This window comes from Cygnus olor, chromosome 4, assembly GCF_009769625.2.
Source record: "Cygnus olor isolate bCygOlo1 chromosome 4, bCygOlo1.pri.v2, whole genome shotgun sequence".
NCBI classification, from domain to species: Eukaryota; Metazoa; Chordata; class Aves; order Anseriformes; family Anatidae; genus Cygnus; species Cygnus olor.
This window is the reverse complement of record NC_049172.1, coordinates 76,523,120-76,533,688: the sequence shown is the minus strand read 5'-3', so window position 1 is coordinate 76,533,688 and position 10,569 is coordinate 76,523,120. Positions and strand designations below refer to the sequence as shown.

At 45.4% G+C, this 10,569-nt stretch overlaps 1 long non-coding RNA gene across 2 annotated transcripts; it reads right to left on the bottom strand.

Annotated features, from left to right (window-relative positions):
- Positions 1-8,955: 8,955 nt before the first annotated feature.
- Positions 8,956-10,569, bottom strand: LOC121069882. 2 transcript variants are annotated; one of them, XR_005819711.1, is made up of 3 exons: positions 10,365-10,569; positions 10,089-10,280; positions 8,956-9,307 (listed from the first exon to the last, which is right to left on the bottom strand). It is a non-coding gene; the product is annotated as an uncharacterized LOC121069882 (long non-coding RNA). The 2 variants fall into 2 exon arrangements; XR_005819712.1 differs by having other exon boundaries at positions 10,089-10,267.

The window sequence follows — 10,569 nt, the reverse complement described above, 5'->3', positions numbered from 1 at the left end:
CACCCCCAGGTCCTTCTCAGGGCTGCTCTCAATCCTTTCTCCTCCCAGCCTGTATTTGTGCTTTGGATTGCCCCAGCCCAGATGCAGGACCTTGCACTTGGATATTGATAGCAGATGTTTTGGGCAGAGAATTAGTTTATCACTGATTTTTCTTGGCCCAAACCTTCCTCTTTGTGTCCTTCCAACAACACCACTGTAGAACACAATGAAATGAATGAAAATAATGCAGTAGGACTTCATTTCTCAGCTGCTCCCAGTGCCTGCATTCAAAGGAATATTCAAAAGAGATTGGAAGCTTTTTGCTGGACAGGCCTCAGAGGTAGCACCAAGTCCCCGTTTCCACCTCATGGTGAAGAAGACGGCTGTACGGATTTTTCTCATAAACAAGGTTTTCTCTGTCAGCCTCCTCCTTGGGCTGAGGTCACTGGGGACTTGATTTGTTTCTGGGCACCTCAGCAGCACTGGAATGCTTCAAGCTGGAGAGAATTCAAAGTAGGACAAAATGGATGATTTAGTGCCTGGAAGGATTGACTTATGAGGAAAAAACAGAAGGAGCTAAATATGTATAGTTTGGCTGCAGGACAGCAAAGGAGGACAACTGTCTGCTGACTAGTTGACAAGCACAAATGTTGGGGAGGGGGAGGAATTGTTTAGGTTAGCCCAACAGGGGAATAACCAGGAATCACAAAACGGGATTAAGGAATGGAAAATGAACTCTGAATATCAGGGGAAACATTCTTAACAGTGAGATCTAACCTACTGGATTGTAGAACATCCTCCCCAGAGGCTGTGGTGGAAACCCTGCTCTTTAAGATATTTAAAAATGGACTGAAGCACAGTCTGTTGGGAATAATCCTTCCCTGACCAGAGATGGACTAGATCCGGGCAGGGTGTTCCCTGCAAGAAGCACGTCGTGTGATGCTGAGCACGCATGCACCATGGGACGGTGCACACAGAGCACAGGCAAGGCCCTTGCCCAAACTGGAGCAAATCCAGACATGGATTAGGTCTGGGGGGTTTGCTCTTCATGGCTGGGAGCAGCCCCACTGGGAGGGTCTGCAAAGAAAGCTGCTAAACATCATTTTTTTCTCTCTCTGGCACTTGAAAAATGAAGGAAATTTAGGATATAAAGGTGGACACCTTGGCTGGGGAGCATTATTAGGAGTTCACAATAACATGCCATCGATGTGCTGTGCCCAGGTTTGGACACACACCTCTCACGCACATCTATTCCAGATCCCTGATGAATTGTGGAAGTAGCACCAGATCACAGTAACTCCAACAGCTGCGTTACACAGCTGATTATCATGGATGTCAGACTGGCCTGAGCTTCAAACTGCCCATAAAAATTATTTATGACTTAAAATCCATGACAAGGGTCTGCTATATCTCTGACATTAAAAAATAAATAAATAAAAAATGAGAAGGAGCTGGTGTAATACTGAAACACACCAACATGGTGAGAAACAACAGAAAAAATCTTAATCATAGAATGGCTCAGGTTGGAAGGTACCTTAAAGATCATTTAGTTCCAAACCCCTGCCATGGGCAGGAATAATAATTAATATTTCCTTATTAACCTGGAATAACCTGAGCTGCTCCAAAGGCTTTAAAAAAACAGGAGGCAGTGGGTTAAACAACCCAGGACATAGGAGCAGTGCGCTCAGCATGAAGTATGGAGTACCCTGAGAAGGTAACGAGTAGGTTCTAAGAACTGGGTAGCCACATCACAGCAATGTTGTGCCCAAGTCCATAGTTTTTTTTTTTTCATTCATGCCACACTGGTGCAAGTCTGAACCCATTTCCAGCCCCAGCTGGGTCATATAGCCAGTGAATTTTTGAATTTTGGAGTCAGAGAATCACGGAGTAATCCAGGTTGGAAGGGACAGACCTCAAAAAGTGTGTAACCCATCCCCTTGCTCAAAGCAAGGTCCCCTGGGAGATCAGAACAGATTGCTCAGGGCTCTATCCAGCCTAATATTGAAAATCTCCAAGGAAAAATAAACTTCACTACCTCAGCCTGTCCCTATACAGCAAGTGCTCCAGACCCCCAAAAATCTTGGTGGACTCTGCTGAACTTGTTCCAGTTTTCACGTACCTTCATGTACCCGGGGAGCCCCAGCACTGGAGTTAGTATCTAGATGTGGTTTAACAAATGCTGAGTAAAGGGGTTTTTTTAGGCATTGGGTTCAGAACCATCCCATAAACACTTGCTTCCTGTAATGTACCGACCCAAAAATGGCAGTGAGCATTGAGGGAAGGACTTTGCACTTGACAAGGAACATATTTTCTCTTGTTATACTTTATTTCCTTTTGTGCACATGTGCATGCACACACACACCCCTCCCAACCTGTGGGTTAGCTTCCAGCCACACAGACTCCCAGCTTCTTCTCCTTGCTCTGCACAGGACAGCATCTGCCCTGGGTAGGATCCCTTCGCCTGGTCATTTCGGCTTCTCTTCTTTGAGTTTTTAAACTACAAGATACATCCAATATTCACATCTATAAGGGCACATATTAAAAGCAGCAAAACCAGGACCAGAATCCAAACAACTTCAAACACACACACACACACAAAAAAAAGTCCAGAAGAGATTTTACCAGGTCATTTACTCTGTTCTTCTCCTCATTCATAGGATCAGATCTACAAAAAGATGTTTGTTTGACATTACCAGCCTCACCCTTGTAAATCCACTAGTCTTGTCCAAAGCAAATGTCTTTCTCCTGATTTAAACATAAACGTCTGTTTTCCTTCAGTGGACTCAGAGAGCAGGTTCTTCTCTTCCTTTCTACCATACCCTTTTACATACTAGCAATCTCCCAACGAATCTCCCTGCAGTCATCTCTCCTCTAGACTAAACAATCCCAACTCTTCCAGTCCTTCCTTGGAGGTCATGTTTTCTGGACCTCTGATCATTCTTGTTGCTCTCCTCTGGACCTTCTCCAGTTGGCCTTCTTCTGTCTCAGAATGCCTCGTACCGGACACACGGGCTCCAGCTGAAGCCTTCTGGGACTCCTCAGATCAGAGATCTCAGTCCAGCCCATTAGAGAGGAAAGCTTAAGTTACTAAGTCTGGATATGGTACTGAATCTACATTTCCTCCGTGCTTAGGATGGAGCTGCTGTTCCCACAAGGGAACATGTCCAGAACGCAAATATCCGAAATGCTAGAATACTTGAAAGTCAGTCCTGGGCACTGTAGAAAAACAAAGTGGAAACTTCTTACTACAGGGCCTCAAAGCACAGCACACCTCATGGCTTTGCAGACCCACACCACATGTTGAGGAGAAGAGAATTTTGTTGTACCCAAATATCTCTCTTTTTCACAGACATCTTAATATATTTCCATTTTACTGCCCAACACTGCAGCTGCAGAAAGCAGCCCACATGTTAGATGGGAAGAGAAGTTAAAATAAAATCAATATAACTAAAAGGATGTTTCCACTTCCCTTAATCAATAACAAAATTGTTCTTCTTAGAAGAGAAGCTGATTCCCAAAAAGCAACCTATCTATTAAACACAACAAAATTGCTTTAATTGACACTAATTGATGATTAACCACATTACAGCAATATAGTCTATCCTCCGCTGAATCAATGAAATGCAAAAATGAACAAAGAGCTTACAGGATGAAACATGAGATTTCTGTAGTTCTTTCAGCTTCTCTCATTTAAAGTGCTTAACAGGAGAAGAATTACTCTCACATTCAGACACACATTTCTTGCCTTGGCAGAGCACTGGCACTTCTTTTTAGTTGTATTTATTATTAGAACAAAGTAAACCATTTGCTGCAAACAACAGTTGGATTTGTTTTGCGTTTCTCTCTCCACTTACAAATTAGCAGGTCATGAAATGCACTCATTTGTTTTATTTGTAATTAATAGCTTCTAAATCCTTGGCTGGTTTCAGCACTTCATTGTTGCAGCTGTACGTCTGTGCCCTTCCAGCACTATTCTGATATCTTTGGAGTGATGCACGCTGAAAAGGGAATAATCCAGAGATAACCAGAGGGGGTTTGTCTTCCTCACTGGAAAAAAAAAAAAGCTGTTTTAGCTGTGTGTATCATGTCATATTTTCACTGAGAAAGTGAGAAAAAACACCACTTGTTATTCACTGTGCACGGTTGAAAGTTACCCTTTGCAAACTAAATCTCTGGCATGAGCTGTTAATGAGCCATCTCATTTGCCCAAGTGTAAATAAAGCTCTGATTGCCTGGAACAAGACCTTGCTGCCTACAGGCTACCAGAGCCCATCTTTAGGAGCCTGCAGCAGGTCAATGTGTCCTGACCCGTGCTGCTGAGGAGAAGACCCTCCTCTCCTGTGCTCTGGGGGTGGCTGGCTGTCCTGTGCTGGTGCAACCCACAGGAGCACCCACCCCAGATCTCCAGCCATCCTGCTCGTGCCCCTTCCCCTGAGGCAGGGTCAATCATCACATATGTGCTTCAATCCTCAACCCCCGCACCTTTCTCTCAAATTCACTGCTTACTCCTGAGGCATTTGCTGGGGGCAAATTCAAGACTTCCAGCCAGGGTGACGCACAGAGCTCAAGGATCAAAGCCTGTGGCTAGCTGGCAAACAGGGTGTAGTCTAGCAAATGATGCCCCATTAACAGCTCAACCAAAACCTAACCCATCTTTCTGGATAAAGAGAAGGGGAATGGAGGGGATCTTGGACTTGCGAGTTGAGGATTCATTCTGTGACTTACCTGAAACTCCGCAGACTATGAGTCATGAGAGTCCTGAAGGGGGAACAATGCATTTCCCAACATTTGGAGAAAGGAATAGTAAAACTGTGCCAATATTTTAACAGAAGTGATTTCACCCAGGTAGCTATACACAGGCTAGCTCAACATTAATCCTTGCTCCTTCTTCAGTCAATGGAGACAGGTAGGCTCTTCCAAACAACAATCATCCTACTGTAAGACAGATGTCTAACGTAGATTAGATGATTCAGCTGCTGGAGGGCTGATCTCGCTCTGTTGACTGCAGAACGAACCTTGGCAGCTGGTTTGGATCAGACAGCAAACTATTATTTGGTTAAAATTAGGTGAGGTGACACCACTCCACCTTACAAAATAATTACATTTGCAACAAATGTCAGTCAATGTTCTTCATGGGAAATAGGCCTGATCTCATTTTCTGACAAAATTATGAGTTCAGTTCATCAAAGAGGCTGTTACAGGCATAATACGAACTTTCATGTGGTGCATGACTGAACATTGCACAACCTTCTTTTTGAAAAGCTTCTACTGCTCTATAGAAATAAAGCATACATTCAATAGATTGGGAACTGGCTCACTTGCAGAAGCTGGAAGGGATTTTTCAGTGAGAAAACATCACCAATGGTTGTCAGGATCTACTGCCTTGCCCAGAGGTAGGCAACATTGTCATCAGCTTTCTGAAAGTAAATATATTACTTGCAGCTGATGTAAGCTGTTTACATCAGAGAAGCTGTCATAGCAGTAAGTAATGAGGAGGGCAGGGCACTCAGGTCCATCAGGACTGTCTGATCACATGCTTCAGCTCAAATACATATTTTAGGTAGCAAAAAGGAATGTTACGTGCAGAGGACAAGGGACATCCACCATATCCATACAGCAGAGAGATGGGACCTGAAGGACAGTTTTTTTGTTTGGTTGGCTACTTTTGGAGGTTTGGTTTATTTAGAAGGATTTGTATGCCAGGCTGAGCAAGAAAGTTGACCTTAGTTGCCCAAAAGGTGATGGTGAATAGCAGCAAGGAAGAGTTTTTAAGTCTATAGAAACCACAGACGTGAAATATTGTGTTCAGTTTGCAATACACGTTGTAGAAAAGATGTTGAAAAGGTAGCGAGAGGAAAAAGCCACAAAGAGAAAGTGCTGTGATGGAAGACCTTGAAAGCTCAATTTAATTTAAAAGGAGTAAGGTGTTAAGAGTGGGATTCATCTCACCAGCATTTAGGAGTCTAAAAGGCAGGAGGCAGCCCAGACTTTGGACACAGGCTTCCTTAAGAATCCATGAAAAGCAGATGTCATTTCCAAAATTTAAGTCATCATAGGATGAGACAGATTACTTCATGGAAGAGCCATTTTCTGAGGGGATCTACTAACCATTTCTGACCTTAACTTTTAGCAAATTAAGACAAAACCCAGCAGCTTTAGGGCTGCCTTAGCATATCTGTATGTCTTGTAATGAACAATTACCCCAGTCCTACCCTGTCTCCTTTCTCCTGCCAAGGCAGTGCCAGGCATCCCAAGAATGCCCCCAAAAGGCTCAGTCACCAGCACTTTGCCACACGTATTGCATAAAAGGATGCATCTGTTCAGAGAATAGAACTACTTTCACATATATACAATAAAGTAGGAAGCTCACACCTGTCCTGTGCCATCCTTCTGGTATCTTTGGCACTAATGCACCCCCTTGCCCTCTCAGGGAGAAGTACCCTTCCCTCACCCCAGGATGCTGTAGCTGCATCACCTCATCCATTAAACCAAAGTCTGGCTAACCATAAGGTCAACAAAAAGTGGCAGCCTAAGTGTCACTTTGCCAGCTGATTTCCAGTCCCCAGATAGAAGGCTACCAGATTTTATCTGAAAGCATTTCAGATCAAACCAGCTCAGCATTTGGGTTTCATTGGCAAATTCAACACATTTATCCCAGAAAGTTCTCTGCAACTGTCTTCCAGCAGAGCTCCCATCTATATATCACAGATGAGACTTCTCCCAAAGCAGAGCTCTGGATCATCAGTGCTTCTCACAACAGACTCCCTAGTGAAGAAAAACAGATTTTGTAAATCTACTTAATACATCATGAAAAAATCTCTCCCCCATAAGCCCCTCTGAGACACCACCAACCACCACAAACACAAATTCCCTTTATTTATGATGACTTCCCAAGTATAACAAGGATTTGTGGGTGGATAATCTACATAAGCAAAACTCTCCAGCAAAGTATAGACCTTTTTCACAACAGGAGGAATAAGGAACTATTTCCTTTCCATCCTCTACCCTACAGGCACTTCCACATTATCTATGCTGACCAGGAAGACCCTTCTCCCAGAAAGCTACAAGTTCATCCAAATTTGGGCAAAGCTGTCAGATAATGAGAGACTCTGGTCTGTCTTGGCAAGGCTGGCTTTTAAGTGGTGATCTCCAGTAATGGAGACCACATGAGCCATCTCCAAGTCCAAACCACCGCGCTTCAGAGTATCGTGGTTGACCTGAGCGAGAACCCAGCAAAATAAATAGAGCGCTGTGAGAGCTCTGCCATGGGAACGCTTTGTAGGAAACATGTATGCACACATGCCCTTGTTGGAAAAAGGGACCCACATTTCAGGAGGAACAGGAAGGGCTCTGGAGCCGAACTGATAACTTGGCTTCCCCCTTTTGTACTTCTTCTGCCAAGCTGAGACAACCCAGTGCTTTTTGGTCTGGAGCAAAGAGGGGAGGGAGAGTAGGAGGTGCTCTCATCCACCATGTGGTATCAATAGGTTGGTGGCAAAAAGCCTCTTGCTGCCAAGGAACACCAGAAATAACAGTGTCAAACATGTCTTGTGAGCAATTACGGTAAATATAAATACACACACACTTACTAAAGATGAGAAACATTAAAATATATATATATTGGCCTCCTGCTTCTCATCCACTCTTCCCTAGGCCAGGATTAGAAACAGATTGAAGTAGCCTGAGAAAAAGCATTCATGTGTCCTAATTCTCTCATTAAACAGTAGGTGGTTCATCTTGCCATGTGTTTGATATCATGGGGTTCACTTCTCCCCATCTCTTGTGAAGTATCATTGCTCCCCACCCATCACAAGAGAATTTCCCAATGCACTTCACGCCTGCGAGGTCCTTCTGCCTCCCCACCCGCCCTGCGACAGTGGCATGGGACATTCCTGGGCAAAGTTTGTGATGTGCACACACAAAACTGCAGGAAAAGACCTGTGTCTTGTCTCTCTCATAAAAAAACAAACAGGTTGGGCACCAATAATCATTTTGCTCAGCTGGACAAGGCAGCACCAGACTTTCATTAGCATAACTTGGAATTAAGGACAGTTTGTAACTGGTCTGAGGTGAAAAAAACCATTTCCTCTCACCTTTTCCTAAGAACATTACTGCTCCAAGAAATGCATTTCTGCTTTCAGTTTTTCACCGATGTCTGAACAAAACTCCCAAGTGCAAAGGGGAATGAAAGGAAATCAGCATGATTTTAGCAATTACAAACCAATGTGAGAAAATACTAAGCACGGTGCTATCAGCAACAAATTTTTGCCCATCTCTACCAAAGTTTTCAACAAAACCAAACAGACAGATAGCTTCTGGTGTACAGGGAGAAAGTGACCTTTCTAATTTCTGTGTGCGAAACCTTGTCCTCCTTCTCACCAACTCAAAGCAGAGCGTTCTGCAGAGCTTTATGTAGCGTATAGACTGCCCTTTGCTATCCTCATCCCTTCCAGTGGCATATTCCAGTGTAAATCCTTTCACGTGTGCCTTCAGAGGAGCAAAGTCATGTCCTGCAGGGAGTGGTAGACGGGAAAGCAGTACCTCTAAGCGCTCCCACACACCAAGCAGCAATGACTTCTCTCCTGGACCTAGACCAGGGCCAAGACTCTGATTTAGGGCCATGGATGAGTGTCTGTTTTACTCCCTGAGAACTCAAAGCTGCATGGGGCAGAAACCAACTTTCTCGTTCATGTTGGCTGGCACAGTTGTGACCACCGAGGGACTGAGATTTGTCCCCATCACCTCTGGAGAGGCAGTCAGCAACCAGGCAGGCTCTGTATCATACATGTCCTCACTCAAATCCAAAAGCCATGCCAACCTTCCTAAAAGGTCCTTTTGAGAATGGTGCTCAGAAAAACATTAGTAAAAGGTAAGGCCATGTCTTCTGCTTTGATGTCCCTCTCCCAAGCTAATCGCAGAGGAGGAGGAGTTGGGTATTTCCAGAGAGTGATTAGCCTATGGATTAGGCCACCCTCTTCCCAGCCACTCCCCAGCTACGTGCTAGCCCCGCTATGCTGTCCCTCCATCACATGTGCCGAGCACGTCAGCCAGCCCCGCACACTCTGCAGAGCTAACCTGGCACACGAGGGGATGCGGAATCCCCACGGAGCTCATTTAAGAGTGATTGAGTCCATGTTCTGCAATACAATTTGGGAAATCGGGCTTGAATGAATGGCTCCTCTTCCAGTTCTGGCCAAGACTGTGGTTTTCCAGGGAGCAGGGAGGAGGGGACACATACCTTCAGAACTGTCTGTATGGATGGGAATTCATCATGGTTTATTTTCTCAAGGCTCATGGCTTGTCACAAATCCTTTTAAAGTCATGAGGCCTGGAAGGGGGTGGGGGGGAAGAAATGAGAATGTTTTGGTGTTATTTTTGTTCAGATAGGAACAGTTAGTAAGTCATTCCGACCCTGTTAAGTGAGCGATTATACAGCCATAACCCCTTGGACTTTTTTTCTGTTGGTGAAGTCTGGAAGAAGCAGAAAAGGATGCCCCCCTCCAGATATCCCCCTAAGTCAACCTCTCCAACTGCTGCCCATGTACCCTCATGCAGCCTAAAATGTTTTGGAAAATTTGAGTGGATCCTTTTTTTTTTTTTCTTTTTTAAGCCTGAATGAGTCTCTCTCTCTGCCTTTGGCACTGGGCATGGTGCTGCAGCATCCCCATGCCCTCCACATTGCTGCCCATGCCCAAGACAAGTACCGGAGGCTGGAGTCCCCGGCACAGTCCCAAGCTGTAGCATTTTGCTCTTGTTTCCAGCATACTGGCCTGGCTGCACAGACAGCAAGGTGGAGGAAACCCAGTGCTCTGTGCTATGGCTCAGGACCTCCAGCCCTGAGCACGCAATGTAACAATAAAGTCTGCAATCTCCTGCACTGGGGGAAGGAAGGATGCTGGGAGAGCAATCAAAGCTCTGCCTCCCAGGAGGGCAAAAGCAATAAGTAGCATAATGTGTCCTGCGGCTGGTGATCCTCTCACCTCCCTCCAGCTGTCGGGGAGCGAGGTGTTAGTCCAACCTGTGGGGGGGAGCAGCAACCCCCGAGGTGTGACACGCTCCAGAGGTGTGCAAAAGGGGGGGGAGCGGGGCTGATCGCTTTAACCACTCACCTTGCAGACACCAGCCATGCTGTCACATCTTCCACACCGTCCTTATGTCAAGCCCTGGGGGGACTCGCCCTGAGAAAGGGCTTCCTCCTGCAGGGATAAATTCGGATCCAGGCTCTGGCTGCTCCATCACATGCATGTACCACCATCTCTTCATGCAATATTACTCAGCATTATGGTTCCTGAGAGAATAGGCTTCCATACCAGCACTAATAAATCATGACTCAATTGAAGACTGTCCCCCCACCTCCCAACCCCCAGGTGCCTGCCGTAGCTTACTGAGCTTGCTGGGACAGCATCCATTGACCTGCAGACCGTGAAACAGCATGCTGGAGACTTAACGCAGCAGCTGTCAGCAAAGCAGGATCCAGGGCAGCTTTCTCCTCATCTACAGCAGCAACTGCTTAATGTTAATGGTGAGCATGCAGCCACTGGAGCTGGTGGTTCTCCAAATATTCACCTGCATAAACGCTTCTCCATGACC